At 47.8% G+C, this 19,557-nt stretch overlaps 1 long non-coding RNA gene across 1 annotated transcript in view; it reads right to left on the reverse strand.

Moving 5' to 3' along the window:
• Positions 1-8,057: 8,057 nt before the first annotated feature.
• LOC106557782 overlaps positions 8,058-19,557 on the reverse strand; it is a 44,625-nt gene continuing 33,125 nt past the window's right edge. The window contains exons 2-3 of the long non-coding RNA XR_005378834.1: positions 10,123-10,296; positions 8,058-8,154 (exon numbers count right to left, since the gene is read on the reverse strand). This is a non-coding gene — a long non-coding RNA (uncharacterized LOC106557782). The remainder of the gene's footprint in view (positions 8,155-10,122; positions 10,297-19,557) is intronic.

Below are 19,557 nucleotides of genomic sequence, written 5' to 3' on the forward strand. Positions count from 1 at the left end.
ATGGCTTTCATGGCACGTGGAAGTCTGAGAGGAGTATTAGTGTCAAAACAAAAAAAGTCGACTCACTTCATCGTCCTAAAGACCTGAAAAGGACTCCCTATTTCATTTCTATCATCTTAACCCTGGAAGAGGTGCTCTAAGAGGCTGAGTACCTTCCACTCATAGCTCCTCAGTACCTCCCATTCATAGCTCCTCAGCCTCTCCACTTTTTTCCAAGTAGACTGTGATCTGGGGAGAAATAAAAACTATTTAAGTAATTAAAAAATTTTTTTAAAGATTTATTTATTAATTTATTCATGAGAGACACACAGAGACAGAGACCTAGGCAGAGGGAGAAGCAGGATCCCTACGGGGAGCCTGATGTGGGACTCGATCCCAGGACCCCAGGATCACAACTTGAGCCAAAGGCCTACACTCAACCACTGAGCTACCAAGGTGCCCCAACTAATTTTTTTGTAAGTAATTCTTGAACCACAAATACTTCTCAGTTTACCTGATATTTTATGCTGTTACATATAGCTGTTAGTGTTCTAGAACTGTTTCATTTGATCTGCATTACAAATCAGTATTGCCCTTTTAACCATGGCTTCAGTAGAAGTCCCGATTAGCTACTGGGGAGGATTTAGGGTTACTTCTATGCCTGGGCTGACATGCACAGAGCAGTGATCTGTGTTATTTGGGGAATGAAGTTGGCACTCAGTGGGAGATTAGAGATTGAAACTTGCCTCCATTGAACTAGGAGGGGTTTGTAGTTTTATTTCATATGCAGTGAGGGAGAGAGGAGGAAGCCAGAGCTGGCCTGGGTTGGACAGCTGACAGCCAGAGAATGTTGCTCTGAAGACTGTGTGTACTTAAGCCTATAGGCTGAATTGTGAGCGTACACTCACATCCCCATCCGGAGGAGAGTCCACTAGGGTTCCTAGTCAGTGGCTCCGCTCCCAGTTTTCCCTGGAGGCCCCAGAACCACTGTGCTGCCCCTGCTAGGCACTAGCGCAGGGACACCTTCCTGCCAGAACAGAGAGGCATTCCTTTGAGGAACCAACCAACCACCTTCTCCTCTGTTGTCCACACTCAGGAGCCAACCTCTACCTCAGCATATTCTTCCCAGAGTTGGAACATGTCCTTTTCTCTAGAAGGACAAGAAAGGCGATTATTTTGAGGCAGAGTAGATTAGAAAGCTGTTTCAGAGTATTTGGGCAGTCGTTTTGCCCAAAATGCCTAGGAACTTGAAGTTGGAAGGCAGTCTAGATGGGACGCTGGTATTTATGAGGCCCCACGACCAGGACAAAGAGTCATGCAGTAGAGAAGGTCTTTCTGATTTCTCTAGCCCTGTAGGTCTTTTAGCTCCTGTGTCCTGGGGGGGTAAAATCTTTGGGAGTAAATGAAGATAGAGTGGAAAAACTGATGTCTGAAAAGCCCCTTTAAATTAATACCCTGGACCCAGTCCCAGCTGCTTATTTTATATAAATTCACAGATGAAGGTGTAAAAATGTTCTTATTTCCTTCTAAAAGATCTGTTGTACCATTGAAAAAACAGAAACACCAGAAAGTCCTTCCCAGTCACCAATGCACCCTCACAGCATTGCTAGGTAGTTAGAGGAGTTAGCTTTTAGGAACTCACTCTGGGTTTTCTAAATTATAGTTTGCTTTTAAAAGAACAGAAGCCCATCTTTTTAAAAAATACTTAAAGTTGCCTGTGATCGCTGCTACTTCCTGTCTTTCTCCTTCCTTTCTCTGTATCCTAATCTCTGGCACTGTAGCCTGGGGTAAGGGACTGACCTGTGGATTAGTTCTCAGCTGGTCTGAGGTGAACACATTCCTCAGAGTGAATTTTGCAGTGAGTTGTTCTCAGCTCACTTTTTTTTTTTTTTTTTTTTTTTCTTTTAAGCTGGACCAGAGCCACCAGCTGCCAGCAGCCTGTCATTGTCAGGAGCTTGTCACCCATTCTCATTGCTCTTTGTTTTCCTTTATATCAGACTCTGAGAAGCTCAGCTCGATTTTCCTGGCTCCTTACTCTTCTCTCCTTTTCACATTACAAATAAACCTTAGAGTAATTGTGATTCCTTAGATTTTCTGACCATGAAGAGATCTAGGACAATAGAAATATTTAGAATAAATACTAAATATCTGGATGGGAAAGTATTATAGGCTCTTCAGTTTACCTTACCTGCCACAGAGAGAATTTGTGGCCCAACCCCAGCACAGTACAGGGACTCTTCCAAAAGATAAAGGTGACCTGCTTACAGTGATGACTTGTCTGGAAAGCTCTCTCCTCCATCACTGAACAGATGAAAGGGCTAGGGTGAGACACTTGCTTGCCAGCTCTCTTATTCCCAAATAGATCATTCTCCCACAGTCAGAAAATTCTGTGATTCTACTGTCCCACACCCTGCCTTTCTATTTACTCATTTTATTTCTCCCTGCTGATTGACTTTTGTGATCTGGTTGCTCTGTGGAGATAGACGTGGCAACATAAGGGAAGAAATGGAACAGAGCAAACCATTCCTTCCTAATCACTTCGTTGTTATTAGAGGGGTTCTCAGACATGCAGTCTCAGTAGTACATCATCCCCAAGGGGACTCAGAAATCTCACACAGCAGTTACGCCGGCTTTTTTTTTCTGTTTTATAATCAGATACTTTCTTACTCATCCCTTGCTAGCTACTTGTGGCACCTCAGTGGGATCTGTCCTTTTGAAAGTCCTTTTTAAAAGATGATCACCCCATTAAGTTTTTCTTTGTGTTTGGTCTCTACCTCCTTAGGTGGAAATCATCAAAATGCTCAATAGCCATTGATAAATGAGCTCCATGGTCATGACTGTCAGTTATAAAAATACTAGTGGGTGTTGAGATAACCTCAGTTTCTTCCCAGTTCACCTATACCAGCTCTGGTTCCCCTCTTAGTCTACTTGTTTAATAGTCATTCTCTTTGTGTATTGAGGGCTGTTATTTATGGGCCGCCTGCCGCAGAATCTGTTAGCCAGTTGCTAACTGGAAACTGCTATTTGTCTAGACTAAGCATATTCTTTCATATTTATTCTGGACCAATAGCCATACACCCAATAAATTGTAGCAATTTAAAGATGGGTCAGTTAAAGCTAAAGCTTCTAAAATACCCCATTAAAACTAAAGGGAAATAATGACTCAAAAATCAGATTAATAAGAATTTGTTTTAGAATTTCAGATACTTTAAAGTCAACTTCTGAGCTACAACAGCAGTTGAGGTGTCCTTTAAAGCCCTTTCCAGCCCTGAGATTGTGGGATTCAAATGGCAGTGTGAACTGCTAAGATGCTGTTGAATATCCAGTGTGGAACAGGAAAGGTTTCTGGTGGGTGGCCAAGCCTCTCCACATCCAATAGAAGGCAACTAAGAGGACATGTCTTATTACCATGTATTGCATACATACATGCTTCTCTTTCAAGAATTACAGCTAAGTGTCTGAAGTATGTGGTACTCAGATTTCACCTCGTAGAATATCCTTTTATAAGGAGCTATAAGTTTTCAACCAAGAGGTTTTCAGTTGTTTAGTTGATTTTTTTGAATACATGAAAAAATCACATCATTTGATTTTAAGTATGTGTGTGCATTGTGCGTGTGAGAAAAAAGGCGTTTCCTTCCCACTCTAACTCCATCTGCTCAGTTTCTGCTGTGCCCCCCACCCCCTCCACTGCCCCATGTAACCGTCATTGTTGGTTTCTTGTAAGATGACCTTATAGACTTTATGCCCATACAAGCAATATTAACTATGACCTTATTCCCCCAACCCCCACTTACACAATAGGTAGTGTACTATATACATAGACCATTCTGTACCTTCTCAGTTTCTCTTGGATAGCTTTCCATATTAGTGGTGAGCTTCCTTGGCTTATTTTTTAAAGCTGCACAAGTGTCCCATTGAGTAAATGTGCCATAATCATATTTAATTGGTGCCCTTTTGCCAGGTATTAGGGTTTCTAGTGTTTGGTTCTTGGAAGTAGTTGAGTTGAAGTGTTTGAAGGGACTTGGGAGGTGGTTTGCTACTTTGGCATTAGATTAGCTGCTGAGTTCAGATCTCCACCCCTACCTCCTGCCCCTGCCCCATATGTGTGTCATTGCCTATAGAAGATCTGTGTATTGAATGCTCTGTTCTCTCCCATTTTTTTCTTTCAGGGACAATTCAAGCTTTCGAAATACAAAAATCACATTGTGAAAGTACACAAGCTGGCAATAATCCTTTTCTGTATATGTGTGTTTGTCCGAAATGGATGGGAGGTCTCCAGCTGGTCCTTCCATCTGCTCACTGAAGGGACGTCCCTGAGCCGTGCGCTCCCCTTTTGCACTCATTCCTGGAGGACGGATTCCGCTAGACACCCTCCAGCATCGCTGACTTTATAAAGCGGAAAAACAGAAAACGTGACTTTGTAATAGACAAACTTTTTTTTTTAATGGGGTTTTGTCGGGGGGGAGTTCAGCCTTTCGTTTTGCTGTGTGCTGTCAGATGCCTGTCGGGCGTTCTGTTGTGCTCTTCTCTGCTGTATGGAGGGCATCGTGACCACGTGTACAAGCCAGAGCTGTCGACTGAGAGTTATCAGTATTATGAATGTCTGTGCATCCAGGAAAAGCTTTCTGTTGGAGAGTCCCGGAATAGCTATAAATGCTCTCTTCTAGCTCTGCCATTAAACTATTGGGACATTTTGTTTATTTCTCTTCCCCCAAGCCCACCATTTTCTGAAAATGTGTTACTGATTTTGTATAGTCTCCTGCCTTATGCCCTCCAGTCCTCCCTCCTGTGGGACTCTTTCTTCTTAGGCACTGCTGCACTTAGAATTTTAATCCAGTGGGCCACACTGGTTTCACTGAGGCGGCTTAGAAGGTATGCCTTGGTAAATGAAACTGGAGCAGAATCCAGTGTGATTAGGAGCTAGGTTATAATAGCGGTTCCAAGTGCAGGATTTAGAGCTGAGGGCATTGTCTGCAACCAGATGAGCAGGGCCTGTGTGTACAGCCTGTTTCTGTGGGTTCTTGCATGACCCTCATTGAGGAAAGGAAGCAAAAGCTTGTTGTCACCCGGTATTAACACTTAATGTGGCAAATTCTAAGATCCTGAAATGGGCATCTGAAGAAAAGGTGACCGTGATTGGTGGCTTTCTTTGCATGGCTGTGCCTGTCTGCAGTGGCTGAGGAAACCGGCTTTTGGTCCTCATCAACTGGTAGACACACTCGTGAATGTGTGCTGACCCATAATACCTGGACGGAAACCTCATAGGCCACTGCAAGCACGCTTTCAAAATGACCAGTCATGCATCAGAGAAGCTGGGTGACCTGACTCCAGAGGGACTGAAGTCAGAGAAGTCAAAAGAGCACCTAGGGTTGAGAGAAGTACTAAGTACGAGTCCTACAGCAACCTCCAAGGAGCACTGTCTTACTTGGCTCTTGTGAGCAAAGATCGCAGTACCTTAAATTAAGGTCTCTCCTAAAACCTATCCTCGAAGGCCAGGGCCGTAGCTGCCTGGTCTCAGAGAAGTCATATGAGAGTAACAGGCATTTCCTTACTGTATTGATATTACTCTCTTCCTATTTTCCAACTCCTGAACACCTTTTAATTACCACTGTCTTGGGATGCTTTTTCCCAAAAGAACGGGAGTACAGGAGCCAAAAGGGAGGTGCTTCCATTACAGGTGACGTTAGATCGCTTCAGAAGATCTAGCAGTGATTTAAACTCCACGAGTATGAAGAATGAATTGTAGTGCCCAGACCACTGTGAAGGGCTCAGGCAAATACAGGAGCAACATTGGCTAAAATGGGGAGCAAAGGTGCCTCCTGAGTATTTGTCTAGACCCCAGGAAGGGCTTTACTTTTGCCTACACTCAAGATTTGCCGTGAGAATTCCAAAGAGCAGACGTTTGGATTTGCCCTCCGTGGGGCACCTACCTGACTGTTGTGTGTGCGAGTGGGTGCGTATGTGTATGATGCGTTCAGGAGGGAGGGCTCAGCCAGGCTGAGTGCTTAGGTGTATCGTTCACATTCATATATTTGCGCTTTTCTTTTTCTTTTTTTTTTTTTTTTTTTTTTTTTTTTTTGGTCTCATTCAGATTTTCAAATCTCTTGTGTTTTCTAGAGCTGCTCATGTGTCCCTTCCTCCTTGTCATTGCAGTATTTGAAAGTTATCTTTTCCCATCAAAAGATGCTGATCCTGTGCTGGTTAGAACAAGAGTGATTTACCCCCAGAGCTCACCCAGCAGTTTATAGAGTGGGAGGTGAGGAATCAATTTAGCCAAACCACCCATTTTCCAAACTAGCTTGAGGGGTCCTCTCATGTTTTTTTTTTTTTTTTTTTTGACCCCGTGGGCCTCTGCTACACTGCCATATGGCACAGCAGTGGCAATGGTATCAATCTACTCTGGGGGCAAAGTGGGGCAAGGTGCACGGCAGGCTGACCTCTCTGACGTAGGTTGGTGCCAGGAGACGGGGTGTCCCCTTCCACACTTTGCACAGGCGGGCTGTTTCCCCATGACCATTCTGCTGGGTTTTCCATTTGAAATTGGCCCCTCCTCCCCTCCAGTGCTCTTCTCATTTGATCCTGCTATTCATGTGTGTGGGTTTTTTTCCTGTGACATTGGCAGTGGCAATAAATTTCCACCTCAAGAGAAGCTTGTGGTCCACGGTGCTCCAAGAATGAACTTACAAGAATTTGTCAGCAGAGGAGCAGAGGCTGTGACAAAGTGATTTGGTGTTGCACTTTCAGAGCAATTGTCTACTGCAGTAATAAATGGAAAATATCCGCAAGAACCAAATTGTGGACTCTTTAATACAGGAAAGTGGGGATACTGGTAATTGTGGCCGCTCCATCAGTGTCATTGACATAAATGTGTTGTAAAAATATTTTCCAATTGGTGTTAATCATTGCCAAAACTCCCATTTAAATTCTTTTTGGTATAAAGTTTTAATATCAAAATACAGTTCATTTTCATTCCCAACATGGGGTGAGGACCATTGGAATGGAAGGAAATTTGAAGGATTAGAATTTGAAGAAGTCCCCAAATGCCCATGTGAAATACCAAGGGAAAGAGAAACATCACAGGGCCTCAGTTGATAAAGGATTTAAAACAATGCAGACTTGACGCTCCATTTCAATAGAAATGGACAGAAACTTCCTGTGTCTGTCAAGTCATGGTCCAGAGAGACGAGAGAACACATGAAAGTCATTTGAACAATGGGATAGGATTTTTGGCATAGTAAGTAAAAAGGCAAAAGGAAAGGAAGAATCAAGGAGGCAGCAGCTCCAGGAAGAGCTGCCTCGGGATGGAAGCCATTCCCCCGGTGCTGGTTGCGTCTGCAGAGATGGTGGATTTGGTGGGCTTGGCGGGCTTGGCGTGAAGGAGCTGCTGCTGAGCGTGTTGGCGATGGAGAGCCCCTGGATTGAGCTGTAGCTCCGGGAACGCGCCTCCCACTGCTGCAAAGGGGTAATGCTGTAGGAACGGGAAGGAGTGCTGGAGCATCCCACGGGATGCCCCCCAGCAAAGCAGGAAGGTTTGCAGAGAGCTGTGGCCAGTTTCACCAAAGCAGTTAAAATGCTGGGCGTGAAGCTGAGGCAAGAGCTTAGTAGTTGGTACGGCCCTGCCCCGCAGCCACCCAGCATCGATGCCCTGCCTTCTACATTCATTTGAACTTCAGTACTGTCCCCAGAGCTACTGTTTGTGCCCAAGATGCAGCTAATTGTAAGAAGATGGACTTACTGTGTCCCACACTGAGGAAACTAAAGCCCAGCAACTGCTGTGTGGATCTCTGGGCCACGCTGATTCCTCCCATCCAGTCACAGTCTCGTCTGGATAAAATAGAGAAGCACAGGGATCCCTGGGTGGTGCAGCGGTTTAGCGCCTGCCTTTGGCCCAGGGCGCGATCCTGGAGACCCAGGATCGAATCCCACGTGGGGCTCCCTGCATGGAACCTGCTTCTCCCTCTGCCTGTGTCTCTGCCCCTCTCTCTCTCTCTCTCTCTCTCTCTCTCTCTCTCTCTCTCTCTGTGTGACTATCATAAATAAAAGTTAAAAAAAAAAAAAAAAGCACAGAACAGTACCTACCTAAAGACGAAACGGTAAAGTTAGCTTCCAACAGACATTGCATGAAATCCTGAGAAGGAGCAGAAAGGAAGTTGTGTGTTGCACGCGCACAGCAATCTAGAAAGAATACGCAGAGTCTGTTGTGAGGCTGGAGTTGATATTTATAACCACTTTTCCACTACTTGGTCTACATTTCCTTTGCCCTCAACTGGGATCTTAGCTGGTTAGGATTCTTTTTTGGCACCGTTGATCCAAACCTTTATTCCTAAAGTGTCTGAATTAGTTGTCCTGCCTTGGTTTTCTTAGTTTTTCGTTCATCGTTGTGATTTCTAAGAGGGGCCTAGAGGGTTTTCAGGGTTCCAGCCACAGTCCTCCCTAACCCTGCCATGTAGCAGCACCTACGTTTCCCCTCTGCAGTATTCCTAACAGTAGAATCATGCCCCGACCAGCTTGTTGGTTCAGTGTCCTGATGAGCCCAAAATAGCCAGGTGAGCCTCAATTTGCAACCCAGTGAAGCCATTGCTGTGTTTCCTGGTGGAAACATTATTCCTTTTTTTTTTTTTTTTTATGATTTTTTTTAATTTTTTTTTAATGATTTATATCTATTTTTTTTTATTGGTGTTCAATTTACTAACATACAGAATAACCCCCAGTGCCCGTCACCCATTCACTCCCACCCCCTGCCCTCCTCCCCTTCCAACACCCCTAGTTCGTTTCCCAGAGTTAGCAGTCTTTACGTTCTGTCTCCCTTTCTGATATTTCCCACACATTTCTTCTCCCTTCTCTTATATTCCCTTTGACTATTATTTATATTCCCCAAATGCATGAGAACATACAGTGTTTGTCCTTCTCCGACTGACTTACTTCACTCAGCATAATACCCTCCAGTTCCATCCACGTTGAAGCAAATGGTGGGTATTTTTCATTTCTAATAGCTGAGTAATATTCCATTGTATGCATAAACCACTGGAAACATTATTCCTTTGGAAACCAAGCCCTTCAAGCCAGCAGAGCCACCGTGAGTGGACTGGTGAGAGGAACCACTCCCGCCTCTATCCGTTGATTCCTGGACCCACAAATTCTGGCTACAGGAGAGTAGATTCATACAAAGCATATACTGCAGCCTTTAAGGTAGAACTCTGCCCTTTCGGGGTACTGTCTCCCCTCGGCATCATAGCTGAGTCTCCAATAGGCCACGTCACTCTATCCAGCACTTCTGTGTGGTGAGGGATGTGGTAAAGCCTGTGAGTTACATGATCGCAAGGCCATTGCCTGACTTCATTTGCTGTTAAATAAGGTTCTTTGATTAGAAGTACTATGTAGAATGCCATGCTGGTAAATAGGGCATTCCATCAATCCACGGATGGTTGTGCTGGGAAAAGTATTATGGACGGGGACTGCAAATCCACATCCAGAAGACGCAGCTACTCCCACTGTTTGCCAAAGAGCAATGGAACTGATCCAGTCCTTTCCTTTGAGCTCTGTCCTCCGCAGAGACCTGGATAGCCTGTGTTTTGATATTTCTCATCTTTCCTTGTCCCTGCCCCTGGGCCTTGGGTCTGCTTTCCCTTGGCTACAGTCCTGTCTGGTGCCAGTTGAAAGTGTCAGCCCTGGCACTTAGCCCCAGGCCTCGTTCCACCAGTGAACTCCCCTCTAAGATCCTTCTGACTCAAGCTCAAACGTCCTGGACAAATCATCCATCTCCATCCCAGCATCTCATAAAAAAGTACAGCTCTCTGATGTGTCAGCTGCGAAGGAAGAGAGTCCGCAGCTGGCTTCTGCAGGCCTCAGAATGTTCCTCCAGCACTGGCCTCCCACTTGGGAGCCTGGGCAGTATGGTGTGTGCGGTAGAGATGAACAGGAACCCTGAGGTGGTCCCCCCGCCAGAGCTCGCCATCTGAAGGGGACAAGCTCCGGGACACAGCAAGGGAGATGCAAAGGGAGGCGTGCAGAGTGTAGCGGGGGTGCTCAGGTGGGGCTGTAGCCTCCCAGGAAGGCCGGGGAGGGAGCAAGATCTCCTGGAGGATTGGGGGTTCCGATGTAGTCAGTGGGGCCCAGGCCAGCGGACAGGTAACCTTCACTCACCTGGATTCTCCAAGTGCAGACCTGGGCTCCATGCAGGAGGTGTCTCTATGGGGGAGGCTGGTGCTAAATGGTACCCGTTCGCGAACAGTCCATTGTGCTCGGCACTGTGATTGCTTCCCGTGCGCGCTTCACTTAGTCTCCCAGCAGCCCCGTGGGTAGATTGGTATGGTCTCCCTGTAACCGATGGTTAAGAAACAGGTTAGCACCTTGCAGAAGGTCACGAATCTTATAAGGACAGAGATGAGGTTGACCTTGGATCAGTTGAGCTCTGGGTTGCAAACCTCCTAATGGAGGGAGGCAACGGCTCACCTTGTCTATAGGCTGGTGTCCAGAGTGCACCTGGGCCCTCTGATGACACCATGACCCCTGCTGCTACAAGGGGGTTCCAGTGGGTGAGAGGCCCCCCAGCTGGCCACAGAGAATCAAGAGCAAGTGAATAGAGTAGCTTCCCCTGAGGTCCAGTGAGGGACAGGAGGGCATGGTGGTGTGCTGGCAGGGTGATGTCTTATATCCTCTCCCCAACCCCATGCCGTCCTTCCGACACCAGAGAAGCCTCACCCCAGACCACACTGTGTAGATTCCACGACCATGAATATGTGACGTTCCTCTGCCCAAATCATTCTGCATTACCCCACCGTCTTGTCAGACCCTCTGCACCGGCTCTGTGGGAAGCAAATTCTCACCCCAAGAGCAAAACTTCCAAATTTTTACACGCTCCCCCAGCCAGTGAACACAATGAGTTTTTGCACCCAGGGACTGACCTGACCTCCACCCTGGCCTCCGTCTGTGTGCGCCAGGGCTCAGAGCGCCCCTCCACCTACCGCTCTCTTGGGAACATGAGTCAAGGAGATCTGGTCCACGAACCCAAAACAGCAGGTGGATCAATTAAATGTCCCACAGCCGTAGATGTTCCTCCTGTCGCTGACTAGAGGACCGCTAACGCTGACGCCCAAGAGCCAGAGGCCTACCTCAGCCTTGGCCTCATTCTGCCCTCCCCAGACCCCACTCGCTCTCCACTCAGGATGGTCCCAAGAAGGCGGTGGGGGTCCTGCAAGGGCTGAGCACACGTGGTGGGGCCGGCCTGGCCCTGCCTGGCGCAGGGCTCCTGCGGGGCTCCTTGGGCCTGGCCTCTTCTCCCTGCTTGAAGTGCCCACCACGCCCAGCCTCTGCCGCCCAGGCCGTGCTCCGGGCCCCTCAGTGCTATCGCTAGTGCGGCGCCATATATGCTCACTCGTGCCCCACGGACCCCATGTGCACCTTGTCTCCTGATGGTTCTCACTTGACCCTTTTGACCTCCAAGGCCCTTCATTTCAAAAGGTAGGGGGTGGGCCCCGCCTGTGTGATGGAACAGCCAGAGGCCCCTGGCAGAGATCCCTGACCACCTCCACCTTAGCAGAGTGCTTCTTGGGAGGTTTGATTTATTTTTTTAAAAAAGATCTTACGTAGGGCTGCCCGGGTGGCTCAGTGGTTTAGCACCACCTTCAGCCTGGGGTGTGATCCTGGGGTCCCAGGATCGAGTCCCACGTTGGGCTCCCTGTGTGGAGCCTGCTTCTCCCTCTGCCTGTGTCTCTGCCTCTCTCTCTCTCTCTCTCTCTCATGAATAAATAAGTAAAATCTTTTTTTTAATTTTTTATTTATTTATTTATTTTTAGTAAAATCTTAAAAAAAAAAAAACTTACATATTTATTCATGAGAGACACAGAGAGGCAGATACACAGGTAGAGGGAGAAGCAGGCTCCCTCCGAGGAGCCCGATGTGGGACTCGATCCCAGGACCCCAGGATCACGCCCTGAGCTGAAGGCAGATGCTCAGCCACTGAGCCCCACCCAGGAGCCCCATCTTGGGAGGTTTTAACTGGCAGCCGAGACCCAGGCCCCGGCCTCGGAGGCGCCTCCCTCCCTCCTTCCCGCCTGCCCCTTAGAGTATGCCTTGGCTTCAGACAACCCCCAGCAACTGCCCCTCTGGGGTCCGGTGCTCTCACCTCCCCCCACCACAGCGTCCACAGCCCCGCCCAGGTGGGGTGGCTCCCTCCGATAACGAAGGTAAAAGAAACGCAGAAGAAAAAAAAGTTAAATTTCCCTCGCGCCCATGGGCAAGTACTCAAGTACTCGAGAGGAGCAGAGTGACCTTCCTCCAGGAGCTCAGCGCCTCGATGTGAAGGCTTTGCTGGAGGCAGAAGGCAACCTAGCAGGACCCCAGCCTGACCTCCAGGATCCTGGGAGCCTCCTCTAACCCGTGAAAATCCCTTTGGGAACTCCCTTTATCTCTACCCTCCTCCCCAGAAAAATGTTAGCAATCACCCTCCGAGCCTACGGGCCCCTGAAACCGGACAACCCCGGATGAAGGGTCCCACGACCGGGTTCTGCTAGACGGGGCTAAATGAACTCACCCTAACAGCAGCCAGCCCCTCGCGGTCCTGGAAACCCTGCTTCCAAATTTCTTAGAGACTGACGCCCTCCCTGACCCCCTCCCAACCGAGCACATAACCAGTCACCTCGTCGCCACCCGGGTGCAGCTTTTTCAGCCCACGGGTCCTGTCCCAGCACTTTCATAAAACCACTATTTTTGCACCAAAAATGATTCAAGAATTCTTTCAGCTGTTGACTCCCGAACCCCAATGTTTCACACCAACTCGACTGAGCCTGGCCCTGCTAACTGAGGGACTGCCCGTATTTCTTCAGTGAATGCCCTCGCAGGTTGAGTTCCCCCAGATACACCCCCTTTTTTTTTTAAGATTTTATTTATTTATTCATGAGAGACACACACACACACACACACAGAGAGAGGCAGAGACACAGGCAGAGAGAGAAGCAGGCTCCCTGTAGGGAGCTCAATGCAGAACTTGATCCCAGGACCCCGGGATCACCCCGTGGGCAGAAGGCAGATGCTCAACTGCTGAGCCACCCAGGTGTCCCCAGATACACTCTTTCTTCCTGCTTCCACACAGCCCATCTCCTGCTGTGGGAATCGCCCTCTCCACCCTATGCCTGCTTCTCTCATCCTTCAGATAGATAATTGCTTCCTCCAGGGAGCCCTCCTGGCCCCCTCCTGCCTGAATTACAGGCAGGCCCCGTGTTCCTACGGTGCTGGGTGCATGCCCATGCCCTTGTCTGTTCCTCCCCCTGGGGTGGGGGGCTTCCACGATGGCAGGGGCCACTCCTTGTCTCTGAACAGGGCTGGGCTGGAGCAGACCCCCGCGGACACTGGCTGCCCAGAACACCTCTGCCAAAAGCAGATTTACAAAATGCCTAAGTCATCATCATTGTATTCCGCACAGCACTGCTTCTGCCCAAAAACCTCGTTTTATAGCAAATGAAGTGCAGTGATAGGCTCATGCTCACGGGGTCCCCTGGGCTCACCTGCGGCCCATCACCCCGAGGCAGTGGTATGAAACTTGATCTCTGCGTTCGAATTTCATTCACTGGCAATTCATAAATTCTCGCTGTTTGTGGTAGCTGTTCCGATGATTTGCTTGGATTTTCCAGGCATGTGGATAATCTTATCTTCTAATAGTGAAAGTGTTCACTTTCTCCTTTCAAATGTGTATACCTCTGTCTTCTCTTCCCAAATTGCATTGCTTAGCACCCCCAGTCCGTTCTTAAATCATACTGCCAAAGGTGAGCCTTTGCTCTTGCTCCTGATTTGGTGGGAATGCCCCTGACGGTCCCCATTAAATGCCAGGCTGCGTTTGGAGCTAAGATATATTAATCCTGTTAAAGAAGACAAGGAAAGGTGTAAACGTTATAAAGCAGAGTGTATGTAAGATTTTTTTTTAGCCAGTTCCCTTAATATAATGCACATTTGGATTAATTCCAGTCATTTGCTAATGGGAAGAAACCAGCAATAACTAACTTGTATGTATCTCCATCATTTTGCACATGTATAAGCATCTCTGCAGGATAAATTCCTGGAAGTGGAATTGCTAGGCTAGGTCAAAAAGTAGATGGATTTGATCATTACAGCCAAATGTCTCAGCAGCTCACACGCTCATCAATGATGTATCTGTTTCCTCACAGCCCATTGTGATACTGTGATTTATAAGAAAAATATAGGGGCACCTGGGTGGCTCAGTCAGTAAGCATCCAACTCTTGGTTTTGGCTCAGGTCACGATCTCAGAGTTGTAAGATGGAGCGTGTGTTGGTCTCCGAGCTGGGCATGGAGCCTGCTTGAGATTCTCTCTCTCTCCCACTCCCTACCCCCTCAGCTCACACTCTTTCTTTCTCTCTCTAAAAAAGAGAAAAAGATGTATTTGGTCATTCAGATAACCAAAATGTATTTCGCATATTTCTATTTGAGTTTTGCTCCTGGAATTTGCTGAGCAACAAGACCAATGGAAGCGTCTTTTGTTATAATATTTGGTCTCTTGTCCTCAGTTCCTGAAATCTATCCAGAAACACAAAGGTGAATGGGTGTCTTGTTATTCACAACAACCCTCCCCTTTACCTGTGGGACCTGCTGCCATCCCCAGGTAGACAGTGTCAGAACTCAGTTGAATTGTAGGACACTCAGCTGGTGTCTGAGCATTGCTTGCTGAGGTGGGGGGCTCCCCGAACCTCCCCTCACACACACATTGGAATTGGGAGCAGAATGCAAACAACTACCAAGAGTGTATCTTATAAAACTTTTTGATTTATGCTAATTCTGATAGCTAAAAAAAAAATCCCAGTGTCATTCTTTATGAGTGAGATTGAGTTTCTTTCATATATTTAAGAACAATTTGTTTTTTTTGTTTTTGTTTTTTTTTTATTTATGATAGTCACACAGAGAGAGAGGCAGAGACACAGGCAGAGGGAGAAGCAGACTTCACGCACCGGGAGCCCGACGTGGGATTCGATCCTGTATCTCCAGGATCGCACCCTGGGCCAAAGGCAGGTGCCAAACCACTGCGCCACCCAGGGTTCCCAAGAACAATTTGTATTTGCTTTTCTGATCACATATTGACCAATTTTTTCTATTGAATGGATAGTCCTTCTCTTAATAACTTCTAGGAGTTCTTTGTGTATTAAGGAGACTATCCCTTTGCCTGTCCAGTGCAAGAACCAACAAGCTAGTAAGGAGTCCAGGGTGGCTTATCCGATGTGGTAGGATGGAATCACTATTCTGTTGGTGGCCAAGGATGGGCTAGAGAGCCCAGGATGAGTTGTATCTTTTTTTTTTTTAAGATTTTATTTATTTCTTCATGAGAGACAGAGAGAGAGAGAGAGAGGCAGAGACACAGGCAGAGGGAGAAGCAGGCTCCATGCAGGAAGCCCCATGTGGGACTTGATCCCAGGACTCCAGGATCACGCCCTGGGCCGAAGGCAGGTGCTAAACCACTGAGCCACCCAGGGATCCCCTGAGTTGTATCTTCTTAACAAGCAAATCTGTTGTATGCAGGTAAGGTTGGCTCTAAAGTGGCTGCCCATATAACTTATTATGGGATCTCTAGGGTCTAAGAAGACAAGATGCTATTAGGGCAATGTGAACATTTTTTTCACTCTCCTCCCAATGGGAGGAGCTACAGTGTGTCCTGCTTGTGGTAGCTGATGATAGGTCCAGCTCCACTGTCTCCTGTCCCTCTGGACTGTGTGAGCAAGGATTCTGGCCATGATATGTTGACATGCTCAGTTCCTTTCCCTGTCCATGAATCACCCTGTCTCCCCTGGACAATCCTCCGCTCTGATCTGCCGGGCTACCAAGTGCTTCCATCTGCTCTGAGTGGAATCACTGACCACCAGAGGCACAAGAGTTCTCTTCTAGACTGTTTGGTTGTGCCCAATGTTTTCACATACAGAGTCTTGCTGCTATCTCTTCGGACTGGCTGGTCTTTCCTTTTATGACTTCTGGAGTTTGAATCATACTTGAAAGGCCTTCTCTGGATCTACTGACAGAGAAAGGCAAAGGTTTGGAAGAGTTCCAGAGCCTCAGTGGTGGTGGTGGTGGGGGGGGGGGATTGGAAACCAACTACACACCACAGAAGGACTCTTCAAGGAGAGCCTGGCTTGCTGCTCCAAACCAGGATGGAATAAGTCCAGTTAGGGTCTCCAGGCTCAGGAACAGGCCGAGCTGGTGAGGTTGAAAATGAAGTGCAGTCCAGAGAATGGAGCTGGCCACCAGTGACTATGTGACTGGCCAAGAGAAACACGCAGGCAAGAGGAAGGTGACTCATGGCAGAGCAAGGAGTTCTCAAAGAGGCCAAACAGCAGACAGAGGAGGAATGTCAGAAGACTGGAAGGAAAGGGCCACAGGTACATGATCCAAGAAGAGAGTGGCTCCAGGAGATGGCAAAGACCAGAGGGTGGGCCCGGGGAGGCCGAGGGACCACCAGGGAGGACAGCGATGTCCTGTGTCCAATGACACAGGCTGAAGCTCAAAGGGAGACCAAAGCCGTATAAAGCTTGCACACCCCATGACTTCCCCAGACACACCTCAGCCCTGAATGAGCATCACACTCGCCAGTGTCTGGGCCCAGGCATCTGTTATTCTAACAATTCCTGTTGTATCTTAAGTCCCTGTTAATCTACTTTATACTGTATGGGGCGGTGGGGGTATGAATGAAGCCCGAGAAGACCAGGAGCCCCTGTGGTTCATCCAAACCTACCCTCATGGACTCCCCAACCTATGCCTGAAGCCTCAGCTTATAGCCCCGGAGCCATCATCAACTTAGACCTGGTGCAGCCTCAGGGCGGATCTAGGCGCAAGCCTGGGTTCAGAAGTGTCACTCCGGCAGCATGTCAGTCAACTCATGTCAATGAGTCCACTGTCTGGTAGCAAAGTGTCTGCCAGGGAAAGAGCAGGTGCAGATGAAAGCCGAGGTCTCCAGGAAGAACTGCAGTTTGCTGTAGTTGCCTTCCTGCAACATGCATCCTCTACTACTGCCGTCAAAAGCCCGTCAAAATCCTATGAGATGTGGGGCACCTGGGAGGCTCAGTTGGTTAAGCATCTGCTTTCGGCTCAGGTCATGATCCTAGGGTCCTGGGATCGAGCCCCACATCAGGCTCCCTGCTCAGTGGGAGCCTACTCCTTTCTTCCTCTGCTGCTCCCCCTACTTGTGCTCAATATCTCTCTCTCTCTGTTAAATAAATAAGTAAAATTAAAAAAAAAATATATGAGATTGCTAGAACAAACCCTGTAGTGCCAAGTTAGAGGAGGAGACACCAGTATGAGATTACGTTTACTCTATTTTTATTGATTGATTTGATTTTTAAAGATTTTATTTATTTGAGAGAGAGAGAGCAGGAGCACAGGTGGAGGGGCAGATGGAGAGGGAGAAGCAGACAACCTACTGAGCAGGGAGGCTGACTTGGGGCTTGATCTCAGGACCCTGAGATGACTTGAGGCGAAGGCAGATGCCCAATCGAGTGAACCACCCAGGCGCCTCCTTGAGAGAGCAAACAAGAGGGGTGGAGAGTATAAGCAGGGGAGAGGGCCAGAGAGAGAAACAGGCTCCCTGCTGAGCGAGGAGCCTGATGATGGGGGGCTGGATCCCAGGACCCTGAGATCATGACCTGAGCTGAAGGCAGATGCTTAACCAGCTGAGCCACCCAGGCCCCATATGTTTACTTTAACACACACACATACATATATAGAGACAGAGATACTGCCATAAATAGAGGTATGTGTGTGTATATGGCATCGGTGGGTCTCGTCGATATCATGCACCCCAATAGGATGTGATGAGAACAATTCACCTCTGAGGTCTTCTTCCCCCATATCCATAACCTGTCTGTCTACTCATGAGAAAAGATCATAAAATCTTAAAATCAGGGATGGCTGGGTGGCTCAGTGGTTGAGCGTCTGCCTTTAGCTCAGGGCACGATCCCAGGTCTGAGGATCGAGTCCCCATCGGGCTCCCCGGGGGGAGCCTGCTCCTCCCTCTGCTTGTGTCTCTGCCTCTCTCTGTGTCTCTCATGAATAAATAAATAAAATCTTTTAAAAAAAATCTTAAATTCATAAAAATCCCACAATGAGGAATATTCTACAAAATACCAAAATACCTGACCAGGACTATTCAAAAGTGTCAACATCATAAAAGACTGGGAAGAAAAAAAAAAGAAAAGACTGGGAAGGACCTAGAAACTGTTATAGATTAGGAGAAACTAAGGGGACAGGATGGCTGAATGTACTGCGGGAGCCTGGACCGGAGAAAGGACACCAGTGGAAAACCTGGGGGAATCTGAATGAAGTCTGAGGTTTGGCTCGTGGTCGTGTACCAATGCTAACTTCTTGGTTTTGATCAGGATGCCATGGTTAGGCAAGATAGTAACATTAGGAGAAGCTAGGTGAAGGGTACAGAGGAACTTAGTGTACTATCTTTGCAACTGTTGTATAAATCTAAAATTATTTCAGGGGTGCCTGGGTGGCTCAGTCGTTAAGCATCTGACTCGTGATTTCACATCGGGTCATGACCTCAGGGTCGTGGGATGAAGCCCCTTGTGGGGCTCCAGGATCAGCACAGTCTGCTTGTCCCTCTCCCTGCTCCTCCCCCTGCTGTCTCTCTCTCTCTCTCTCTCTCTCTCTCTCTCTCTCACTGTCTCTCCAATAAATAAGTAAAATCTTTAATAAAATAAAATAATTTCAAAATAAAAAGTCCAAAAACTTGCATGAGGGGTGATGCTTGATTTAAATGCCTGGTGGATCTTGCTCCAAGACGGGGCCTGGGTTCCTTCCCTCCAGAACAAGTTCCTAAGCCTGACAAGAAATGAATGTGAGGACACCTGGATTGGTCAGTGGTTGAGTGTCTGCCTTCAGGTCAGGGCATGATTCCAGAGTCCTGGGATCGAGTCCCACATCGGGCTCTCTGCAGGGAGCCTGCTTCTCCTTCTGTCTATGTTTCTGCCTCTCTCTGTGTGTCTCTCATGAATAAATAAAATCTTAAAAAAAAAAAAAAAGAAATGAATGTGAGTCCCACTTGGTACAAGGGAAACATTTTTGTGAGCTCAGCTCAAAAAGACCATGCTATGAGATCAAATGGGACATCCTCATCCCACCCTGACCGCAGCAGGAGGAAAGGTGGGGGGGCCCCAACTGGCAGGTGGTAAAGAAAGCAGCCCCAGAGAGGAGATGTGGCTCCCAAAGGACCAGCAGGAAGAGGACAGGGTGGGCACCCCCAAGAGCAGAAAACATAGCCCATTGTGCCCCTCAAGGAGCCCCTCCTGACCTCCCACCCTGGATGGGCTCTGGGTGGTCTGCACGAGTCAGAGGGGCTGGAGTCTGAAATGCAGGAGGCACTGCCCCCAGCTTTGGGTCACCGATGGGCCAGTGAGCAGACTGTCCCCTCCCAGGCTAAGGCATGACAAGGTGGTCACAGATCAACAAAAATCATGGCAAAAAGTCAGGAAAAGGGCACCATGCCAAGACTAAGCTGAATCTCTGGAACAACTATTGGTAACATATAAATCCAAAACAAGCTGAGGCTTGCAAAAACCACCACGGGCAGTAGAGAAGACCTTTTA

Source organism: Canis lupus, chromosome 25 (assembly GCF_011100685.1).
Source record: "Canis lupus familiaris isolate Mischka breed German Shepherd chromosome 25, alternate assembly UU_Cfam_GSD_1.0, whole genome shotgun sequence".
NCBI classification, from domain to species: domain Eukaryota; kingdom Metazoa; phylum Chordata; class Mammalia; order Carnivora; family Canidae; genus Canis; species Canis lupus.